At 47.9% G+C, this 24,401-nt stretch overlaps 1 pseudogene; it reads left to right on the top strand.

Moving 5' to 3' along the window:
* Positions 1 to 8,779: 8,779 nt before the first annotated feature.
* The window catches only part of LOC123153094 (UDP-glucose 6-dehydrogenase 5-like), a 52,738-nt pseudogene continuing 37,116 nt past the window's right edge, over positions 8,780 to 24,401 (top strand).

Genomic DNA, 24,401 nt, shown 5'->3' with positions numbered 1-24,401 from the left:
TTTCAAAATTCAAATTCAAATTAATGTCAATAATAAAAGTTTTCAAAAATTAAAATAAAAATGTTCGGATTGTACTAAATATTACATAGATAATTATGGTGTAGAAGGCACAGTTTTATAAAATACATAAATATTTTAAATTGAATTAAAACAGAAGAGAAAATAAATAAAAGGAAGAAAATACAAAAGAGACAAACAAACAAAAAAAAGTAAAAGGAACCCCCATCTGGGCCTCGGCCCAGCAGGCCGACGGACTGCCAGGCCGGCCCACCCCGGCCCCCCTTATCCCCCACGCGACCGAACCCTAAACCGCTACCACACCCACTCCCCCTCGTTCCTCTCGCTTCCCCCCCCCCGATCTGGATCGGGGGCGCTTGCCCCCGACGACCGCGTCGCCGTCGCCGCGCTGACCCCGCCGTCGCCTCCGCCCGCCCCCTCAAGGCCTCCGCCCCGCGCGGATCCGGTCTGGGCAGCCGACCCCCCCAGCGCCCCGTCGCCTAATGCCGACCACCGTCGCCCGAAGCCGACTCGTCGGACCGCTCCCTCGCCGGACCTCTTCCTCTACGTCGCCTCCTCGTCCTCCTCCTCGCGCATGCTGCCGTTCCCCTGCACCGCAAGTGAGGCCCGACCTCTCCTCCTCCCCCCCCCGCTGTCGCTCGAGCTCGCCGGAGCTCATAACCGCCCTCCCCCTCGCTGCACGCACTCCACCGCGCCTCGCGCCTCACGTGCCCACTCCGGCCACTGCTTGTGCGCCGGGCTGCGCCCGACCGGGCGCCGTTTTCCCCCAACCATGGTCACCCATGCCGCTGACGCCGCAACTCGTTGCAAACGCCGGCGCCCCGACCTCACCCCCCTCTGTTGCCACCCCACGCACCCCCTGGCCACCCTTGCCTAGCACCACCGCCACCCCGCGCCGGCGCTGCCACGCCGTGTGCTTCTGCTGTTGCTTCTCACGTGCTCTCCGCCCACCCGTGCCCCGTGGCCGTGCCCTGCCTCGCCCGCGGCCACCCCCTGGCCGGCGCCCCACTGTGCCCCGGTGGCCTGCGCCCGCCCCATCGCCCCGAATGGCCCCGCCCGTGTGCCGGCGACCATCTGCGCCCGTTCGGGCTGGTGCCCGCGCCAGCGCCCTGCGCCCGCTGCCCGCACGCCCGTTCGGGCCACACCCGATAGGCCCCTGGGGCCTATGACAGATGGGCCCCATGCCCATAACGTTTAAAAAAAAGGAATTAAAAATAAAAATAAAAAATAAAAAATGATTTAAAAAAATTAATTATTAATTAATTAATTATCTAATGAATTAATTAAGTTAATTAATCCGGTTTAATTAATTTAATTAACTAGTTAGGTTAACTAAATAGTAATTAAATTAACTAATCTGTAATTAACCTAAACAGAGAATGACAGGTGGGTCCCACCGGACCCACATGTCAGGTTGACCAAGTCAACTCTCTTGACTGCTGACGTCAGCATGACATCATGCTGACGTCATAAATCCATTTTTCGAATTAATTAAATAATTAATTAAATTCCAGAAATTAATAAAATCTTTAGAAAATCATATCTTTTAATCCGTAACTCGGATTAAATTATTTTCAACATGAAAGTTGCTCAGAACGACGAGACGATCCCGGAGACGCAACCCGTTCATCCGCCACACCCCCCTAACCTATCGAACCCGCAACTTTCCCCCCTCCGGCTCCTCTTTCCGAAAACACGAAACACCGGGGATATTTTCCCGGATGTTTCCCCCCTTAACCGGTACCACCTCATACCACGCTAGGGCACCCCTAGCACCGTTACTTGTCTTGTCATGCACCGCCATGCTTATGTTTGCATTATATTTATTGTTTCTTCCCCCTCTTCTCTCCGGTAGACTACGAGACCGACGCTGCTGCTGCCCAGTTCGACTACGGAGTTGACGACCCCTCTCTCTTGCCAGAGCAACCAGGCAAGCCCCCCCCCCCCTTGATCACCAGATATCGCCTATTCTACTCTATACTGCTTGCATTAGAGTAGTGTAGCATGTTACTGCTTTCCGTTATACCTATCCTGATGCATAGCCTGTCCTTGTTACTACTGTTGTTACCTTACCTGCAATCCTATATGCTTAGTATAGGATGCTAGTATTTTCATCGGTGGCCCTACATTCTTGTCCGTCTGCCGTGCTATACTATTGGGCCGAGATCACTCGGGAGGTGATCTCCGGTATATACTATATACTTATACATGATACATGTGGTGACTAAAGACAGGTCGGCTGGTGGAGCACCCGCGAGTGGATCTTTGTGGCGGAGCGACAGGGCAGGTTGAGACCGCCTAGGAGAGAGGTGGGCCTGGCCTTGTTCGGCGTTCGCGGATACTTAACACGCTTAACGAGATCTTGGTATTTGATCTGAGTTGGCTACGAGCCTATACGCACTAACCAACTACGTGGGAAAGATATGGGCACTCGGCGTCGTGGTATCAGCCGAAGCACTTTGTGACGCCAGCGACTGAGTGGCGCGCGCCGGATTGGAACGTAAGCCTGCTCTTGTATTAAGGGGGCTAGATCTGCTTCCGGCCGCGTATGCAACGTGCAGGTGTGCTCAGGGCGATGGGCCCAGACCCCTGTGCGCTTAGGTTTAGACCAGCGTGCTGGCCTCTCTGTTGAGCCTAGGTGGGGCTGCGACGTGTTGACCTTCCGCGGCCGGGCATGACCCAGGAAAGTGTGTCCGGCCAAATGGGATCAAGCGTGTTGGGTAAGTTGGTGCACCCCTGCAGGGAAGTTAATCTATTCGAATAGCCGTGATCTTTGGTAACAGGACGACTTGGAGTTGTACCTTGACCTTATGACAACTAGAACCGGATACTTAATAAAACACACCCTTCCAAGTGCCAGATACAACCGGTGGTCGCTCTCTCTCAGGGATACAAGGAGGGGATCGCCGGGTAGGATTATTGCTATGTGATGTTACTTGGAGGACTTCAACCTACCCTCTTCTACCTGTTGCAAGACGAAGGTGACCAGAAGTGTAGTCTTCGATAAGACTAGCTATCCCCCTCTTATTCTGGCATTCTGCAGTTTAGTCCACTGATATGGCCCTTTACACATATATCCATGCATATGTAGTGTAGCTCCTTGCTTGCAAGTACTTTGGATGAGTACTCACGGTTGCCTTGTTCCCCCTTTTCCCCCTATCTCTACTCGATTGCTGCAACCAGACGATGGAGCTCAGGAGCCAGACGCCACCGTCGATGACGACTACTACACTGGAGGCGCCTGCTACGTGCAGCCCGCTGACGACGACCAGGAGTAGTTTAGGAGGATCCCAGGCAGGAGGCCTGCGCCTCTTTCGATTTGTATCCCAGTTTGTGCTAGCCTTCTTAAGGCAAACTTGTTTAACTTATGTCTGTACTCAGATATTGTTGCTTCCGCTGACTCGTCTATGATCGAGCACCTGTATTCGAGCCCTCGAGGCCCCTGGCTTGTATTATGATGCTTGTATGACTTATTTATGTTTTAGAGTTGTGTTGTGATATCTTCCCGTGAGTCCCTGATCTTGATCGTACACATTTGCGTGCATGATTAGCGTACGATTAAATCGGGGGCGTCACAAGTTGGTATCAGAGCCCACTGCCTGTAGGAATCCCCCTTCCACACTCCTTGGCCGAAGTCGAGTCTAGTCATTGCAAAACTTTTACTAACATGGATGTGTGCCTTATGGGCCCACGTCGACATCGGGTGGTACTAGGATCTTTTACTCCTCGACCTTTACTCTGGGACTCTGATCTCTCTTCTATTCGGGTTAAATGAATTTTGCTAAATCTAACATTAGGATCTCGTTATCACTTTCACCCGGAGAGCCCCTTATTACTGATGATCGTCTGCTGCACGTGAAGACCCTGAAGATACTTTCCGCTATTAACCCGAGAACTTGTGTTCATCGCGTTTGCAATTCCCCTTCCACCATCAACCCTTATGGGTAACTACTTACAGTTGTTATTCTTATATCATCCCCAGTTGGTCTTGTTATTACAAGATACCCTGAAAAACTCATCGTGGTTTTGATAATCCCTTGAGCTTACTGCCTTGCTGTTCTTGTCACTTGAATACCCCTACGGTTAATTCTCGCATTTATCGAGTATCCGCTCATCCCCCAGTTGTTCATGTGTTACACAAAAGTCTTCGAAATACCACCCGATATTTCGAAAATCCTCAGCAACCTATTGCTCTGGAATTTCTTGTTTGCTTTCATTATGATTAATCCCATAAGTATAGAAATCTTATTGACATTCCTTGTCATTATCATTTTGAGTCTGTTGACTCAATATGTTGCGAATGCACGCAATCATCAGTTGATCCTTTTAAATTATCTCTCCGGCTCAGACGTCTTTCAAACATGAGCTGGTTCTCGACCAAACTATCTGTCATCGATTGTGCCTCTGGTATATTCAATTGATACGTCCTTGATCAGAACGTCTGTTTCTGATCCTTTGTTTTGGAAATCATAATTCCTTTGCATTTTAGCTATGAATTATTCAGATGATTCCATAACCTGTTGCATTCGCATTCCTTCCTCTTCTGGTTGAGTATCGATACTCACATCAGATCCTTTATGGACCATCAAGTCCTGTGTTGGATTGTTATCCGACAGTGTCCTTCACATTTGATCATTTTGTGAGTTCTTCCCCTGATACATGATGCCCTTGTTAAGTTGTATCCTCTGCTTGGCCAACAATGCTCTGCTTTCGGGCTTGTGTTATTTACTCTTGAAACTTGTGGTATATGTTTCTAAGAAGCCCCTATGGGTTGAACATATGCCTTCTCTAAACCGTGTGAACCCGAAAGTTTGCACGAGTCATACTCTTCTGGTGCTTTACCAGACAAAATTTCAACACTGCAACTTCATCGAACGTGAGAAGTGAATGAAAGGTTATGCATTGGAGAAGTGGGAGTCGACCTTGAACTTGTGTTCATGCCCATGGACGCGATATATATCCTATCATGAAAGCTTCTTGTAACAATAACTATTTCCTTGATAACTAACCTATGGTATCTGTGAATTGATCCCTTGCAACCGTGGTTCCGACCATGATTGTTCTTCTTTGATCTCATTTCTCGGACAAGTTAAAACAATTGTCTTCTATGGATCAATACACCAGTCCAACCTTTACTTTGATCTTGTGTCGAATATTACCCCCCTGGTATCTCGAGATTATCATGGAACTGCATAACTTTTTATGAGTTCTTCATCAAGTGCCACCTTCCCACTGATTCCAATTTTTCGCGGGCTCTGAGTTATTGAACACTCAAAGACACCGATAACTGAACCGAGTCCGCTCTACGGTTCAACAACTCTTCAGTAAGCTTCTATAAGTACGAGTTTGTTACCCGATCACGCCATTCCTAGCCTGTTTGGCTATATCATTGTCGTGACGATTCTAACGGTGCTACCTGGTCCTTATTCTCGGAGCACCAAGTTTCGACGATGAACTAACATTACGTTGATTTTCCTCGTCATACCCTTTCACCTTAAACAACAAGCTTGAGTTCGAGTTTGTGTCGTAACTGTGGTTCCAATAATCTCTTGCTTCATCATTCCTTTGACTTGATGTTGTCGCTGATTGACTACATCTGCATGAAATCTCTCGACAATTGTGTCGTGATCATCATCAACCTTATGAGCTCTTCCAGGAATTCAATTGAATTCATGATGGGTAATACCATCCTTGCCCCTCGATGGTTCCTGTTCTCATCGACCACTTTATTGCCTTCCGTTCAACACAACTTGTTCGTGTTTTGTGTAAACCATGAGATCACTGCTACCCAGCAGTTGATCTTCCTTACCTCGGAAGTATTACCATCTCTTTTTGTCAAGAATGTGGTGAGAATTTCACCACCTCTTAATAATTCTTGATATCATAATACTTCTTGCCATCTTCGTTCATTCCTTGGTCCCCGTATTGTTTTCAACCGGAATACCGACAATGGAGCTATGACGTGTGAATTCAAAACTTCTAACAACCCTATTGCTTTGAAGTGAATGGGCGATTGTTCATTCTAAGTCCTTCGCTAATTGAATCACCATTCTGACATTGGTCGTGCAACCCAACCCATATTTCGGGCGCACCTTTCAACCAATGTTTAATTGTGTATGTTTTCCTCGAGCATACTTCCTTATATCATTTGATCTGACAAATGTTATCTCCTTGTTCACTTAATGGTGGAAATCCATCTTTTGGGAATCTCGGTGAATTGCCGTTGAGTTCACCAAACACCTCCTTGTCCTCTCCTTGCGTTAATGGTGGACTCTTGTTAACGGAAATCACTTCATAGTTCATTTCCCCGAGAATCTTACAATGTCATCTCGTCAATTTGCGTTGCACCTTTTCTTCTCAAGTATCCTAAGTCTGAGGTATCCTGACACCAATCGGATCTGAATCTCGGTCAGATATGATGGTTGGGACAACTTTCCAAGAGTCATGATGTTGATCCTTTGATGACCCGGTAACATGATGTCATGCCTAGCACCCCCCCCCCCGGCTGGAGGACCTATCATTATAGATTCCTTCAGCAAGGTTATCCATTCATCCATGAGGAAATTGTAAGACTTATTCTACAAGTTATTCCTGATGGATCCTTCGTGTTTCCAAAGTCTGATCTTCACCTGAAGACCTTGTCAATGCTATCTCGAAGCATGTCAATGGTACTCCGATTTTCAACAGGAACATTTGAAGCACGATGCTAAATTTTATTTATTATTTATCCTAATACCGTGGTATGGGTAATATCATGAGATTCCTCCCCCCTAACCTAAATGGTTTTCTACTTTATATCCTGCCATGGATATCTTGCTCTGCTTGTCCTTGGGAAGGATATACCCTTGAAATATGTGTTTAAACATATTTTCCTTTCCATTGTTCTGTTTAATCTGATGATCATATTTTCCTTCCATTGGTTTGTTTAAACCTTTTCTATGATCTATATGATATAAGCAGTAATAATCCACTGCTTGTGCAAACACCTCGATGTACAACTCTGTCGGTAAGACCTTGTTACTTTTGTTGATGACATTCCGGTAACCACCGATGGACGGGAACCTTGCCTATTGGTTCGCCTCGTTTCAACGAGTAGAAAAATGGTTCTCTTCGTGCCTCGCCCTTGGTACCTATGTTGTTGCCGACATGACCCACAGACTCTCCTCTGGCATGCCTTGCTTATATGATTGTGCAAGACGTCACCGCCTTTCCTACTTTTAACCCACATGGTGGGCCCATAACCCACAGTTCCACAGGATCGAAACCTGACTCTCCTGTACACCTTGTTGTCAAAGTTATTCCTCGAGCTTGACTTCGTATGTAATTCATGGGCCACATGCCTAGTAATCTATTCTGGTATCAGACACAATACCTACCCTCGCCTTTCTGAACCCCTTTTCTCACTCTGGTTCAGACTTCGAGCAACTATCTATCCGCTGGGAACCTCTTATTCTATCTTCGTACCTTACTCTCGATGTATTTTATATGTTCAACTCGAGAGATAATCTTATGCTCATTCATGGGTTAACCCCAGATTGTTTTCCCTCATAAGCATTCTGTCGTAGCCAAGCTGCCCCTTACCTATTCGAAAGTACGTTGGAGATCCCGAAGAAAGGATGACGACTTGATCATGGTGACTTGAAGCAGAGAAATGGAGACATCAACGTAATGGATCGACCTCTTCGAGGAGAGCAACCAAGACCGAGAAGATCCGTTAGAATTTCGCAACCACAACTTCCCCCCTTACTCCACCGCTTAAATCTCGGGACGAGATTTCTTGTAGTGGAGTAGAATTGTGACGCCCGGATAATTAAGCTACAGTAATCCCGGGCTAATGGTGCCACGTCACCACGGTTACTATTGTTAACCTTGCGATGATTTGAAACCGTTTCAAAATTCAAATTCAAATTAATGTCAATAATAAAAGTTTTCAAAAATTAAAATAAAAATGTTCAGATTGTACTAAATATTACATAGATAATATGGTGTAGAAGGCACAGGTTTATAAAATACATAAATATTTTAAATTGAATTAAAACAGAAGAGAAAATAAATAAAAGGAAGAAAATACAAACGAGACAAACAAACAAAAAAAAGGAAAAGGAACCCCCATCTGGGCCTCGGCCCAGCAGGCCGACGGACTGCCAGGCCGGCCCACCCCGGTCCCCCTTATCCCCCACACGACCAAACCCTAAACCGCTACCACACCCACTCCCCTCGTTCCTCTCGCTTCCCCCTCCCCCCGATCTAGATCGGGGGCGCTTGCCCCCGACGACCGCGTCGCCGTCGCCGCGCTGACCCCGCCGTCGCCTCCGCCCGCCCCCTCAAGGCCTCCGCCCCGCGCGGATCCGGTCTGGGCAGCCGACCCCCTCCCCAGCGCCCCGTCGCGTGATGCCGACCACCGTCGCCCGAAGTCGACTCGTCGGACCGCTCCTCTACGTCGCCTCCTCGTCCTCCTCCTCGAGCATGCTGCCGTTCCCCTGCACCGCAAGTGAGGCCCGGCCTCTCCTCCTTCCCCCCCGCTGTCGCTCGAGCTCGCCGGAGCTCATAACCGCCCTCACGTGCCCACTCCGGCCACTGCCTGTGCGCCGGGCTGCGCCCGACCGGGCACCATTTTCCCTGCAACCATGGTCACCCATGCCGCTGACGCCGCAACTCGTTGCAAACGCCGGCGCCCCGACCTCACCCCCCTCTGTTGCCACCCCACGCAACCCCTGGCCACCCTTGCCTAGCACCACCGCCACCCCGCGCCGGCGCTGCCATGCCGTGTGCTTCTGTTGTTGCTTCTCACGTGCTCTCCGCCCACCCGTGCCCCGTGGCCGTGCCCTGCCTCGCCCGCGGCCACCCCCTGGCCGGCGCCCCACTGTGCCCCGGTGGCCTGCGCCCGCCCCATCGCCCCGAATGGCCCCGCCCGTGTGCCAGCGACCATCTGCGCCCGTTCGCGCTGGTGCCCGCGCCCGCGCCCTGCGCCCGCTGCCCGCACGCCCGTTCGGGCCATGCCCGATAGGCCCCTGGGGCCTATGACAGATGGGCCCCATGCCCATAACGATTTAAAAAAAAGGAATTAAAAATAATAAATAAAAAATAAAAAATGATTTAATAAAATTAATTATTAATCAATTAATTATCTAATGAATTAATTAAGTTAATTAATCTGGTTTAATTAATTTAATTAACTAGTTAGGTTAATTACATAGTAATTAAATTAACTAATCTGTAATTAACCTAAACAGAGAATGACAGGTGGGTCCCACCGGACCCACATGTCAGGTTGACCAAGTCAACTCTGTTGACTGCTGACGTCAGCATGACATCATGCTGACGTCATAAATCCATTTTTCGAATTAATTAAATAATTAATTAAATTCTAGAAATTAATAAAATCTTTGGAAAATCATATCTTTTAATCCGTAACTCGGATTAAATTATTTTCAACATGAAAGTTGGTCAGAACGACGAGACGATCTCGGATACGCAACCCGTTCGTCCGCCACACCCCCCTAACCTATCGAACCCGCAACTTTCCCCCCTCCGGCTCCTCTGCCAGAAAACACGAAACACCGGGGATATTTTCCCGGATGTTTCCCCCCTTAACCGGTACCACCTCATACCACGCTAGGGCACCCCTAGCACCATTACTTGTCTTGTCATGCACCGCCATGCTTATGTTTGCATTATATTTATTGTTTCTTCCCCCTCTTCTCTTCGGTAGACTACGAGCCCGACGCTGCTGCTGCCCAGTTCGACTACGGAGTTGACGACCCCTCTCTCTTGCCAGAGCAACCAGGCAAGCCCCCCCCCCCTTGATCACGAAATATCGCCTATTCTACTCTATACTGCTTGCATTAGAGTAGTGTAGCATGTTACTGCTTTCCGTTATACCTATCCTGATGCATAGCCTGTCCTTGTTACTACTGTTGTTACCTTACCTGCAATCATATATGCTTAGTATAGGATGCTAGTATTTTCATCTGTGGCCCTACATTCTTGTCCGTCTGCCGTGCTATACTATTGGGCCGAGATCACTCGGGAGGTGATCTCGGGTATATACTATATACTTATACATGATACATGTGGTGACTAAAGACGGGTCGGCTGGTGGAGCACCCGCGAGTGGATCTTTGTGGCGGAGCGACAGGGCAGGTTGAGACCGCCTAGGAGAGAGGTGGGCCTGGCCCTGTTCGGCGTTCGCGGATACTTAACATGCTTAACGAGATCTTGGTATTTGATCTGAGTTGGCTACGAGCCTATACGCACTAACCAACTACGTGGGAAAGATATGGGCACTCGGCGTCGTGGTATCAGCCGAAGCACTTTGTGACGCCAGCGACTGAGTGGCGCACGCCGGATTGGAACGTAAGCCTGCTCTTGTATTAAGGGGGCTAGTTCTGCTTCCGGCCGCGTACGCAACGTGCAGGTGTGCTCAGGGCGATGGGCCCAGACCCCTATGCGCTTAGGTTTAGACCCAGGAAAGTGTGTCCGGCCAAATGGGATCAAGCATGTTGGGTAAGTTGGTGCACCCCTGCAGGGAAGTTAATCTATTCGAATAGCCGTGATCTTCGGTAACAAGACGACTTGGAGTTGTACCTTGACCTTATGACAACTAGAACCGGATACTTAATAAAACACACCCTTCCAAGTGCCAGATACAACCGGTGGTCGCTCTCTCTTAGGGATACGAGGAGGGGATCGCCGGGTAGGATTATTGCTATGTGATGTTACTTGGAGGACTTCAACCTACCCTGTTCTACCTGTTGCAAGATGAAGGTGACCAGAAGCGTAGTCTTCGATAAGACTAGCTATCCCCCTCTTATTCTGGCATTCTGCAGTTCAGTCCACTGATATGGCCCTTTACACATATATCCATGCATATGTAGTGTAGCTCCTTGCTTGCGAGTACTTTGGATGAGTACTCGCGGTTGCCTTGTTCCCCCTTTTCCCCCTATCTCTACTCGATTACTGCAACTAGACGATGGAGCCCAGGAGGCAGACACCATCATCGATGACGACCACTACACTGGAGGCGCCTGCTACGTGCAGCCCGCTGACGACGACCAGGAGTAGTTTAGGAGGATCCCAGGCAGGAGGCCTGCGCCTCTTTCATTTGTATCCCAGTTTGTGCTAGCCTTCTTAAGGCAAATTTGTTTAACTTATGTCTGTACTCAGATATTGTTGCTTCCGCTGACTCGTCTATGATCGAGCACTTGTATTCGAGCCCTCGAGGCCCCTGACTTGTATTATGATGCTTGTATGACTTATTTTTGTTTTAGAGTTGTGTTGTGATATCTTCCCGTGAGTCCCTGATCTTGGTCGTACACATTTGCGTGCATGATTAGCGTACGATTAAATCGGGGGCGTCACAGGTAGCAACATCATCACCATCATCACGCCGTCGTGCTGACGAAGCTCTCCCTCGAAGCTCTACTGGATCGTGAGTTCGCAGGACGTCACCGAGCCGAACGTGTGCAGATCGCGGAGGTGTCGTACTTTCGGTGCTAGATCGGTCGATCGTGAAGACGTACGACTACATCAACCATGTTGTCATAATGCTTCCGCTTACGATCTACGAGGGTACGTAGACGATACTCTCCCCTCTCGTTGCTATGCATCACCATGATCTTGCATGTGCGTAGGAATTTTTTTGCAATTACTACGTTCCCCAACAGTGGCATCCGAGCCAGGTTTATGCGTAGATGTTATATGCACGAGTAGAACACAAAGGAGTTGTGGACGTGGGTATATACATATTGCTTGCCGTCACTAGTTGATTCTTGATTCAGCACCATTGTTGGATGAAGCGGCCCAGACCGACATTACGCGTACGCTTACGCGAGACTGGTTCTACCGACGTGCTTCGCACACAGGTGGCTAGTGGGTGTCTGTTTCTCCATCTTTATTTGAATCGGATTCAATGAATATGGTTCTTTTTGAAGATAAAAAAGCAATCACTATAACGCATTGCGCTTTTTGATGCGTAGGTAAGAACGGTTCTTGCTCAGCCCGTAGCAGCCACGTAAAACTTGCAACAACAAAGTAGAGGACGTCTAACTTGTTTTTGCAGGACATGTTGTGATGAGATATGGTCAAGACATGATGTTAAATTTTATTGTATGAGATGATCATGTTTTGTAACATAGTTATCGGCAACTGGCAGGAGCCATATGGTTGTCGCTTTATTGTATGAAATGCAATCGCCATGTAATTGCTTTACTTTATCACTAAGCGGTAGTGATAGTCGTAGAAGCAATAGTTGGCGAGACGACAACGATGCTTCGATGGAGATCAAGGTGTCAAGCCGGTGATGATGGTGATCATGACGGTTCTTTGGAGATGGAGATCAAAGGCACAAGATGATGATGGCCATTTCATATCTCTTATATTGATTGCATGTGATGTTTATCATTTATGCATCTTATTTTGCTTAGTTCGGTGGTAGCATTATAAGATGTTCTCTCACTAAATTTCAAGGTATAAGTGTTCTCCCTGAGTATGCACCGTTGCTACAGTTCGTCATGCCGAGACACCACGTGATGATTGGGTGTGATAAGCTCTACGTTCACATACAATGGGTGCAAGCCAGTTTTGCACACGCGGAATACTCAGGTTAAACTTGACGAACCTAGCATATGCAGATATGGCCTCGGAACATTGAGACCGAAAGGTCGAGCGTGAATCATATAGTAGATATGATCAATATAGTGATGTTCACCATTGAAAACTAATCCATCTCACGTGATGATCGGACATAGTTTAGTTGATATGGATCACGTGATCACTTAGATGATTAGAGAGATGTCTATCTAAGTGGGAGTTCTTAAGTAATTTGATTAATTGAACTTTAATTTATCATGAACTGAGAGGGTGTTTGTTTCCAGGGACTTATTGGTTTAGGGACTTAAAAAAGTCTCTATAAGTCCCATGTAAACCAAACAGGAGGGACTTATAGGGACTTAAAGTGGGCATTTGGGACTTATGAAATAAGACTCTCATGGAGGGACTTATAGGGGCTTATAGTTGTAATATGGTCTTTTAGTCCATGTTAAGTCCCGGGAACCAAACAGGTAGGGACTTTTTAGGGACTTGGGACTTATAAGTTGGGACTAAAAAAGTCCTAGGACTTATGAACTAAACAGGGCCTTAGTACTTGATAGTGTTTTGCATGTCTATGTTGTTGTAGATAGATGGCCCGTGCTGTTGTTCCGTTGAATTTTAATGCATTCCTAGAGAAAGCTAAGTTGAAAGATGATGGTACCAACTACACGGACTGGGTCCGTAACTTGAGGATTATCCTCATTGCTGCACAGAAGAATTACGTCCTGGAAGCACCGCTAGGTGATAAACCCGGTACAGGAGCAACGCCAGATGTTATGAACACCTGGCAGAGCAAAGCTGATGACTACTCGATAGTTCAGTGTGCCATACTTTACGGCTTAGAACCGGGACTTCAACGACGTTTTAAACATCATGGAGCATATGAGATGTTCCAGGAGTTGAAGTTAATATTTCAAGCAAATGCCCGGATTGAGAGATATGAAGTCTCCAATAAGTTCTACAGCTGCAAGATGGAGGAGAATAGTTCTATCAGTGAACATATACTCATAATGTCTGGGTACCACAACCACTTGACTCAAGTGGGAGTTAATCTTCCTGATGATAGTGTCATTGATAGAGTTCTTCAATCACTGCCACCAAGCTACAAGATCTTCGTGATGAACTATAATATGCAAGGGATGGATAAGACGATTCCTGAGCTCTTCGCAATGCTAAAAGCTGCGGAGGTAGAAATTAAGAAGGAGCATCATGTGTTGATGGTCAACAAGACCACCAGTTTCAAGAAAAAGGGTAAAGGGAAGAAGGGGAACTTCAAGAAGAATAGCAAGCCAGTTGCTGCTCAAGTGAAGAAACCCAAGTCTGAACCTAAGCCTGAGACTAAGTGCTTCTATTGCAAAGGAACTGGTCACTGGAAGCAGAACTGCCCCAAGTATTTGGCGGAGAAGAAGGATGGCAAAGTGAAAGGCATATTTGATATACATGTTATTGATGTGTACCTTACTAATGCTCGCAGTAGTGCCTGGGTATTTGATACTGGTTCAGTTGCGAACATTTGCAACTCGAAACATGGGCTACGGATTAAGCGAAGATTGGCTAAGGACGAGGTGACGATGCACGTGGGAAATGGTTCCAAAGTCGATGTGATCGCGATAGGCACGCTACCTCTACATCTACCTTCGGGATTAGCATTAGACATAAATAATTGTTATTTCGTGCCAACGTTGAGCATGAACATTATATCTGGATCTTGTTTGATGCAAGACGGTTATTCATTTAAATAAGAGAATAATGGTTGTTCTATTTATATGAGTAATATCTTTTATGGTCATGCACCCTTGATGAATGGTCTATTTTTACTAAATCTTGATAGTAGTGATACACATGTTCATAGTATTGAAGCCAAAAGATGCAGAGTTGATAATGATAGTGCAACTTATTTGTGGCACTGCCGTTTAGGTCATATTGGTGTAAGGCACATGATGAAACTCCATTCTGATGAACTTTTGGAATCACTTGATTATGAATCACTTGGTACTTGTGAACCTTGCCTCATGGGCAAGATGACTAAAACTCCGTTGTATGGAACAATGGAGCAAGCAACAGAGTTATTGGAAATCGTACATACTGATGTATGTGGTCCAATGAACATTGAAGCTCGCGGCGGATATCGTTATTTACTCACCTTCACAGATGATTTGAGCAGATATGGGTATATCTACTTGATGAAACGTAAGTCTGAAACATTTGAAAGGTTCAAGGAATTTCAGAGTGGAGTGGAAAATCATCGTAACAAGAAAATCAAGTTTCTACGATTTGATTGTGGAGGTGAGTATTTGAGTTAAGAGTTTGGACTTCATTTGAAACAATGCGGAATAGTTTCGCAACTCACGCCACCTGGAAAACCATAGCATAATGGTGTGTCCGAACGTCGTAATCGTACTTTACTAGATATGGTGTGATCTATGATGTCTCTCACTGATTTACCACTATCGTTTTGGGGTTACGCTTTAGAGACAATTGCATTCACGTTAAATAGGGCACCATCTAAATCCGTCGAGACGACACCTTATGAACTATGGTTTGGCAAGAAACCAAGTTGTCATTTCTTAAAATTTGGGGCTGCGATGCTTATGTGAAAAAGCTTCAACCTCATAAGCTCGAACCCAAATCGTAGAAATGTGTCTTCATAGGATACCCAAAGGAGACTGTTGGGTACACCTTCTATCACAGATCCGAAGGCAAGATATTCGTTGCTAAGAATGGATCCTTTCTAGAGAAGGAGTTCTCTTGAAAGAAGTGAGTGGGAGGAAAGTAGAACTTGACGAGGTAATTGTACCTTCTCCCTTATTTTAAAGTAGTTCATCACTGAAATCAGTTCCAGTGATTTCTACACCAGTAAGTGAGGAAGCTAATTATGATGATCATGAAACTTCTGATCAAGTTACTACAGAACCTCGTAGGTCAATCAGATTAAGATCCGCACCAGAGTGGTACGGTAATCCTGTTCTGGAAGTCATGTTACTTGACCATGAAGAACCTACGAACTATGAGGAAGCGATGATAAGCCTAGATTCCGCAAAATGGCTTGAGGCCATGAAATCTGAGATGGGATCCATTTATGTGAACAAAGTGTGGACTTTGGTTGACTTGCCCGATGATCGGCAGGCCATAGAGAATAAATGCATCTTCAAGAGGAAGACTGACGTTGACGGTAATGTTACTATCTACAAAGCTCGACTTATTGCGAAAGGTTTTCGACAAGTTCAAGGAGTTGACTACAATGAGACCTTCTCACCTGTACCGATGCTTAAATACGTCCAAATCATGTTAGCAATTGCCACATTTTATGATTATGAAATTTGGCAAATGGATGTCAAAACTACATTCCTTAATGGATACCTTAAAGAAGAGTTGTATATGATGCAACCAGAAGGTTTTGTCGATCCAAAAGGTGCTAACAAAGTGTGCAAGCTCCAACGATCCATTTATGGACTGGTGCAAGCCTCTCGGAGTTGGAATATACGCTTTGATAGTGTGATCAAAGCATATGGTTTTATACAGACTTTTGGAGAAGCCTGTATTTACAAGAAAGTGAGTGGGAGCTCCGTAGCATTTCTGATATTATATGTAGATGACATATTGTTGATCGGAAATGATACTGAATTTCTGAATAGCATAAAAGGATACTTGAATAAGAATTTTTCAATGAAAGACCTCGGTGAAGCTGCTTATATATTGGGCATCAAGAACTATAGAGATAGATCAAGACGCTTGATTGGACTTTCACAAAGCACATACCTTGGCAAAGTTTTGAATACTCAAAATGGATCAGGAAAAGAAAGGGTTCTTGCCTGTATTACAAAGTGTGAAGTTGAGTCAGACTCAATATCCGACCACTGCAGAAGATAGAGAGAAAATGAAAGATGTTCCCTATGCTTCAGCTATAGGCTCTATCATGTATGCAATGATGTGTACCAGACCTGATGTGTGCCTTGCTATAAGTTTAGTAGGGAGGTACCAAAGTAATCTAGGAGTGGATCACTGGAAAGCGGTCAAGAACATCCTAAAATACCTGAAAAGGACTAAGGATATGTTTCTCGTATATGGAGGTGACAAAGAGCTCGTCGTAAATGGTTACGTCGATGCAAGCTTTGACACTGATCCGGATGACTCTAAGTCACAAACCGGATACATGTTTTTATTAAATGGTGGAGCTGTCAGTTAGTGCAGTTCCAAGTAGAGCATCGTGGCGAGATCTATGTGTGAAGCGGAATACATTGTTGTTTCGGAAGCAGCAAATGAAGGAGTCTGGATGAAGGAGTTCATATCCGATCTAGGAGTCATACCTAGTGCACTCGGGTCCAATGAAAATCTTTTGTGACAATACTAGTGCAATTGCCTTGGCAAAGGAATCCAGATTTCACAAGAGAACCAAGCACATCAAGAGACGCTTCAATTCCATCCGCGATCAAGTCAAGGAGGGAGACATAGAGATTTGCAAGATACATACGGATCTGAATGTTGCAGACCCGTTGACTAAGCCTCTCCCAAGAGCAAAACATGATCAGCACCATGACTCCATGGGTGTTAGAATCATTACAATGTAATCTAGATTATTGACTCTAGTGCAAGTGGGAGTGTGGGAGTCCTGGATTAGTTGGTCTCCGGACAGCCGGACTATCTCCATTGGCCGGACTGTTAGACTATGAAGATACAAGATTGAAGACTTCGTCTTGTGTCCGGATGGGACTCTACTTGGCGTGGAAGGCAAGCTAGGCAATACGGATATGTGTATCTCCTCCTTTGTAACCGACCTTGTGTAACCCTAACCCTCTCTGGTGTCTATATAAACCGGAGGGTTTTAGTCCGTAGGACACAACAACTACAACATACAATCATACCATAGGCTAGGTTCTAGAGTTTTAGCCTCTCTGATCTCGTGGTAGATCTACTCTTGTACTACCCATATCATCAATATTAATCAAGCAGGACGTAGGGTTTTACCTCCATCAAGAGGGCCCGAACCTGGGTAAAACATCATGTTCCTTGCCTCCTGTTACCATCCGCCTTAGACGCACAGTTCGGGACCCCCTACCCGAGATCCGCCGGTTTTGACACCGACATTGGTGCTTTCATTGAGAGTTCCTCTGTGTCATCGCCGTTATGCTTGATGGCTCCTACTATCATCGATAGCGATGCAGTCCAGGGTGAGACTTTTCTCCCCGGACAGATCTTCGTCTTCGGCGGCTTTGCACTGCGGGCTAATTCGCTTGGCCATTTGGAGTAGATTGAAAGTTATGCCCCTGGCCACCAGGTCAGGTTTGGAAGCTTAAACCACACGGCCGATATCTGTGGAGACTTGATCTTCGACGGATTCGAGCCTCTGCCTTGTGCGTCACGTGGTCACGATGAGTACGATTTAGCTCTACCATCGGACAATGTCCAGGAGATCGCATAGGCAGCCGCTCCGACCCTCAATTCGGAGCCAGTTGCGCCGTCCATGGACGGGTGGATGGACCCCGCCACGGAGGCCTTACCCTCAGCGGTGATCGAGCCAAACATCGACCTTACCTTGCACAAGAGCCGTGTTGTTAAACTGCCGGATCCTTCTTCGGCCACGGACTCCGAACCGCTCTCGCCCGTTCCCATCGAATTCGATTGGACGCCGATCATGGAGTTTATCTCCGCGGATATTTTTCAGCACTCGCCCTTTGGCGACATACTGAACTCATTAAGGTCTCTCTCCTTGTCAGGAGGATTCTGGCTGAACTATGTCCGGCGGGACTGGGATGCGAACGACGAAGAAATTCGTGGCCCACTCACCGACCACTTAGTAGCCACTGTCGATGACTTAACCGACATGCTCGACTTCGACTCCGAAGACATCGACGGTATGGACGATGATGTGGGAGACGAAGAGGATCCACTGCCCACAAGGCACTGGACAGCCACCTCATCATACGATATATACATGGTGGATACACCCAAAGAAGGCAATGGCGACGAGATAGCGGAGGATGACCCCTCCAAGAAGCAACCCAAGCGCCAACGTCAGCGGCGCCGCTCTAAGTCCCGCCAAAGCAAAAGTGGTGATACCGGCACATGAGATAATAACACCCCGGATAGTGCCGAAGACAACAACAATCCCCTCCAGCAAGATTTAGAGCAGGAGGATCGAGGAGCCAGCCCTCCTGAGAGAGCGACAGATGGAGAGGAGGAGGATGATAATTACATGCCCCCCCCTCCGAAGACGAGGCAAGCCTCGGCGACGACGAATTCTCTATGCCAGAGGATCCCGTCGAACAAGAGCGCTTCAAACGCCGGCTTATAGACACGGCAAATAGCCTTAAGAAAAAGCAGCAGCAGCTTCAAGCTGGTCAGGATCTGCTAGCTGACAGATGGACTGAAGTCCTCGCGGCCGAGGAATATAAACTCGAGCGCCCCTCCAAGAGTTACCCAAAGTACAGGTTGCTACCCCGACTGGAGGAAGAAGCGTATGATGCGGCTGATCGGCCACCTCGTGGCCGCGATAGAGAGGCATTCCAGCCAAAAACTCAGCCTGCACCCCGACGCCATTCAAATAAAAAGGCATGGGGAGATACGCCAGACCTGCGAGACATATTGGAGGCCAAAGCAAAGCATGCAAGATTGATCTATGGATCACGAGGGCGCGCCACTATGCGAGACGATAAACGTCACGCCAGATACAGTAAAAGTAAATCCGTCCGGGCTGAACACAGCGGGCAAGACCCATTCGAGCTGCTTCGCGATATAGGCCAATACAAAGGCGCCACACACCCCTTATGCTTCACAGACGAAGTAATGGATCATCAAATCCCAGAAGGTTTCAAACCTGTAAATATTGAATCATATGACGGCACAACAGATCCCGCAGTATGGATCGAGGATTTCCTCCTCCACATCCACATGGCCCGCGGTGATGACTTACACGCCATCAAATACCTCCCACTAAAGTTCAAGGGACCAGCGCGACATTGGCTTAACAGCTTGCCAGCAGAGTCCATCAGCTGTTGGGAAGATCTGGAAGCCGCATTCCTCGACAACTTTGAGGGCACTTATGTGCCGCCACCAGATGTTGATGACTTGAGCCACATAATTCAGCAGCCAGAAGAATCGGCCAGGCAATTCTGGACTCGATTCCTAACAAAGAAAAATCAAATCGTCGACTGTCCGGATGCAGAGGCTCTAGCAGCTTTCAAACACAACATCCATGACGAATGGCTAGCCCGGCACCTTGGTCAGGAAAAGCTGAAATCTATGACAGCCCTCACGACACTCATGACCCACTTTTGTGCGGGAGAAAACAGCTGTCTGGCTCGCAGTAATAACATATCAAAGAACCATGGTACTTTGGATACGAAGGACGGCAATAGCACGTCACGTCGCAACAAACATAAGCGCCGCATTAACAGCGATAATAACAGGATACGGCAGTCAATGCCAGATTCAAAGGCTCTAAACCCGGTCAGCGGAAAAAGCCATTCAAACAAAGTATGCCGGGTCCGTCCAGCTTGGACCGTATACTCGATCGCTCGTGTAAAATACACGGCACACCAGAAAAGCCAGCCAATCACACCAATAGGGATTGTTGGGTGTTCAAGTAGGCCGGTAAGTTAATTGCCGAAAACAAGGACAAGGCGCCACATAGCAATGACGAGGAGGAGCCCCGACAGCCACACATCGGAGGACAGAAGAGGTTTCCCCCACAAGTGCGGATGGTGAACATGATATACGCAACCCACATACCCAAGAGGGAGAGGAAGCGTGCGCTCATGGATGTATATGCGTTGGAGACAGTCGCCCCAAAGTTCAACCCATGGTCCTCCTATCCGATCACTTTCGATCATAGGGACCATCCCAATAGTATCCGTCATGGCAGATTCGCCGCACTGGTTCTGGACCCAATCATTGACGGATTTCACCTCACTCAAGTCCTTATGGACGGCGGCAGCAGCCTGAACCTGCATTATTAGGACACTGTGTGCAAAATGGGTATAGACCCCTCAAGGATCAAACCACAAAAACGACCTTCAAAGGCGTCATTCCAGGCGTAGAGGCCCATTGCACAGGCTCAATTACACCGGAAGTGGTCTTCGGATCCCCGGATAACTTCCGAAGCGAAGAGTTAATCTTCGATATAGTCCCGTTCCGCAGTGGTTATCATGCACTCCTCGGGCGAACCGCATTTGTGAGATTCAATGCGGTACCACATTATGCACACCTCAAGCTTGAGATGCCAGGACCTCGCGGGGTTATTAAAGTCAATGGAAACATAGAGCGCTCTCTCCGAACAGAGGAGCACACTGCGGCCCTTGCAGCAGAAGCGCACAACAGCCTCTCAAGGCAATCCACCAGTTCGGCATTTTAAGACCCGGACACCTTCAAGCGCGCTCGAAGCAATCGACAAATAGACCGCCCGGCGCGATCTGTGCTCGCGTAGCAATGCGGCCCCCACCCCAGTCCCAGCCGAACGACGAAACTCGTACATAATTACGCATTAAAAATAGCATGGGCACAGGTGGGGAGGGGGGCACAACTGCGGCACGCCCCAAGACGCGGCTCAAGCTGCACTAGGGGCTTCCCGTTTGGTTATTTTTCTCTTTTTCGGGACTTTAATATCTAGAAACCCTGTCCGGCAGCACTATTGCCGAACACATGATGCAGCAACCAAGGAGGCAGAAAGCTACGTCACACCACGGAATTCCCAAGTGGATTACAATAACGAGCGAAATATTTGATTTAATACAATTCCTCAGCTTGCCCTTGGAAGGGACATAGTCCCACTCTTTGCTTATCGCACTATATGTATCATTCTTCTTTAACGCACCTTTTTGAATAAACAATGCATAACATCACGACTATTATTGCATTCTTGTTATATATATGTGTGTGTGTGTGTGTGTTCATTAACGACGCCTTGCAACCGTACACTTTGGTACGGCCAATACACCAGGGGCTTACGTACCCCACAATATGGTGTGAAAAGTCCGAACACTTTCACAAGTGCGGCACCCCGAACTTATAGCATTATATGCATCAGCTCCGAATCATGTCTTTGGTCAAATGTTGGGTTTGCCCGGCTCCTATGTTTTGGTACCTTACATTCCGCTCTATCGGCTAAGGTAGCGCTAGGAGAACTACTGCGATTGTGCCCCGGTTCTGCCGGGCTTAGCACCTCAGTAGAGAAAGCTAAAACTGACTGTCATGATAAGGCGAGAGACTGGTCGCTGTTCGGCGAGGTTCTCAAGTCCCTAAAGACTTGTGCCGCTTAGGGCGAGGGGTCGGCCCTATCCTGCTTAAAGGCATGTATCGCGCCCCGAATTCGGCCTTCCGAATACCAGGGGCTTCTCCGAAATTTAAAATTATAGAATTCTATGGCTAAGTGAGAGTGCTAAAGCATTATTAGTCCGGTTGCCTTGTTCGTTGTGCTGAGCACCTCCCTCGAAGGACCCAAACACGGGAACAAGAGTGCTCAGGTTTATCCCGAACACCCCAGCACTCGTGGCATGAGGGCAGAAGCCGAGGACTAGCCATCTCTCAGATTGGATAAACGTCCAAACAGAAGGTAATATTTTAAATTCACACAAGCATTTGCATTGCGCATATGAAACAAGTTTTCATCATACAGGATCACACGAGCAAGTTTACTCAAATATTACATCCTTTGAACATTCGTCCGCTACAAGACGGGCACCCTTCAGGGCACCCTCATAATAAATCTCGGGGCTGCGATGCTCCTTGCCCTGCGGCGGCCCTTCCTTGATCAGCTTCACAGCGTCTAGTTTGGCCCACTGCACCTTCACACGGGCGAAAGCCTGGCATGCACTTTCGATGCAGACGGACCGCTTGACGACCTCCAGCCGTGGGCAGGCATCCACAAGCCGCCTCACCAGGCCGAAGTAGCTGTTCGGAAGGGCGTCGCCAGGCCATAGCCGGACTATAAGGCCCTTCATGCCCTGTTCGGCCGCCTTGTGTAGCTCGACCAGCTGCTTTAGCTGGTCGCTCGGAGGCATCGGGTGTACGGTCTTAGTATATTGAGACCAGAACAACTTCTTCGTTAAGCTTCCCTCGTCGGCCTGGTAAAATTGTGCGGCATCTGACACGCTGCGGGGCAAATCTGCGAATGCTCCTGGAGAGCTCCAAATTCAGGTAAGTAATCGGTAATTTACTTTCACATGCTTGCTTTGCATATAGAATGCCTTACCCGCCGCTATTTTCTTCATCGCGTCAATCTCCTGGAGGGCCTTTTGGGCCCCGGCCTTGGCACTCTTTGCGCTCTCGAGGGCCGCGGCAAGCTCAGACTCTCGCGTCTTCGAGTCAAGCTCCAACACCTCGTGCTTCGCCATGAGAGCCTGGAGCTCTTGCTGCACCTCGCCCACATGAGCCTCTTGTTTTTCCCGCTCGGTGCGCTCCTTGGCCGCTTTATCTTCGGCCTTGGTTAGCGCTTGTGTCGGTGTCAAAACCGGCGGATCTCGGGTAGGGTGTCCCGAACTGTGCGTCTAGGCTGGATGGTAACAGGAGGCAAGGAACATGATGTTTTACCCAGGTTCGGGCCATCTTGATGGAGGTAAAACCCTACGTCCTGCTTGATTGATATTGATGATATGGGTAGTACAAGAATAGATCTACCACGAGATCAAGGAGGCTAAACCCTAAAAGCTAGCCTATGGTATGATTGCTGTATGATGAAGTTGTCCTATGGACTAAAACCCTCCGGTTTATATAGACATCGGAGAGGGTTAGGGTTACACAAAGTCGGTTACAATGGTAGGAGATCTTGAATATCCGCATCGCCAAGCTTGCCTTCCACGCCAAGGAAAGTCCCATCCGGACATGGGACGAAGTCTTCAATCTTGTATCTTCATAGTCCTGGAGTCCGGCTGAAGGTATGGTCCGACTATCCGGACACCCCCTAATCCAGGACTCCCTCAGTAGCCCCCGAACCAGGCTTCAATGACGATGAGTCCGGCACGCAGATTGTCTTCGGCATTGCAAGGCGGGTTCTTCTCCAAATTCCGTGTACCTACTGAATAATGTCCGATTTTTGTAATGTAGCGCACCTCGGCTTCCACGCCCAATAATGGCCGTCTTCCACGTGTTAAACGAATGCGAAAAGTCGGGGTGTTTTTACATTCACACCCCTAGCCGCATAAACGAGCCGCCTATTTAATGGGATGGGGATTCAGATCCAAACCACACCTTCTCCTCTCCGCGAGTAATCATCAGAGCGCCTCCAGCAAAGGTCCATTCCAACATGGCCAGCCGTCGCAGCTCCTCCTCTCGCCCTTCCAGTCCTAAACCTGGAGACTGGGAGAGGTGCTCCATCCCGCACAGCGAGCTAGTGTCGCTTCAGGCCAAGGGATTTCTCCCTCAGGCCTATATGGTCCCGGTCCGAGCCGGACTCGCCACCTATAATGGCGGAGAGCAAGCGGAGAGCACCCCCAATCCCTCCAAAGGAGAGCGGGTGTGCCTCGTCCCTTATCTAGTAAGAGGACTTGGATTTCCAATTCATCCATTTCTCCGTGGGCTTCTGGAGTTCTACGGCCTCCAGCTGCACAATCTCACGCCCGCCTCTATATTGCATATCGCGGGCTTCGTCGCCCTTTGCGAGCTATTCTTGGGTGTTGAGGCTCATTTCGCGCTGTGGAAGAGGTTATTCTGCCTGGTGCCCCGCTCTCAAGAGGGGTCTATATATCAAGTGGGCGGAGCCGAAGTGTGGCGTATCGCCGGGACCGGATATCTATCCGGAACCCCAAAGAAGGCGTCCGAGGACTGGCCTTCGGAATGGTTTTATATAGATGATGTCCCGC

Source organism: Triticum aestivum, chromosome 7A (assembly GCF_018294505.1).
Source record: "Triticum aestivum cultivar Chinese Spring chromosome 7A, IWGSC CS RefSeq v2.1, whole genome shotgun sequence".
NCBI lineage: Eukaryota > Viridiplantae > Streptophyta > Magnoliopsida > Poales > Poaceae > Triticum > Triticum aestivum.
The sequence above is the reverse complement of the archived record's forward strand: the minus strand, read 5'-3'. Positions and strand labels throughout refer to the sequence as shown.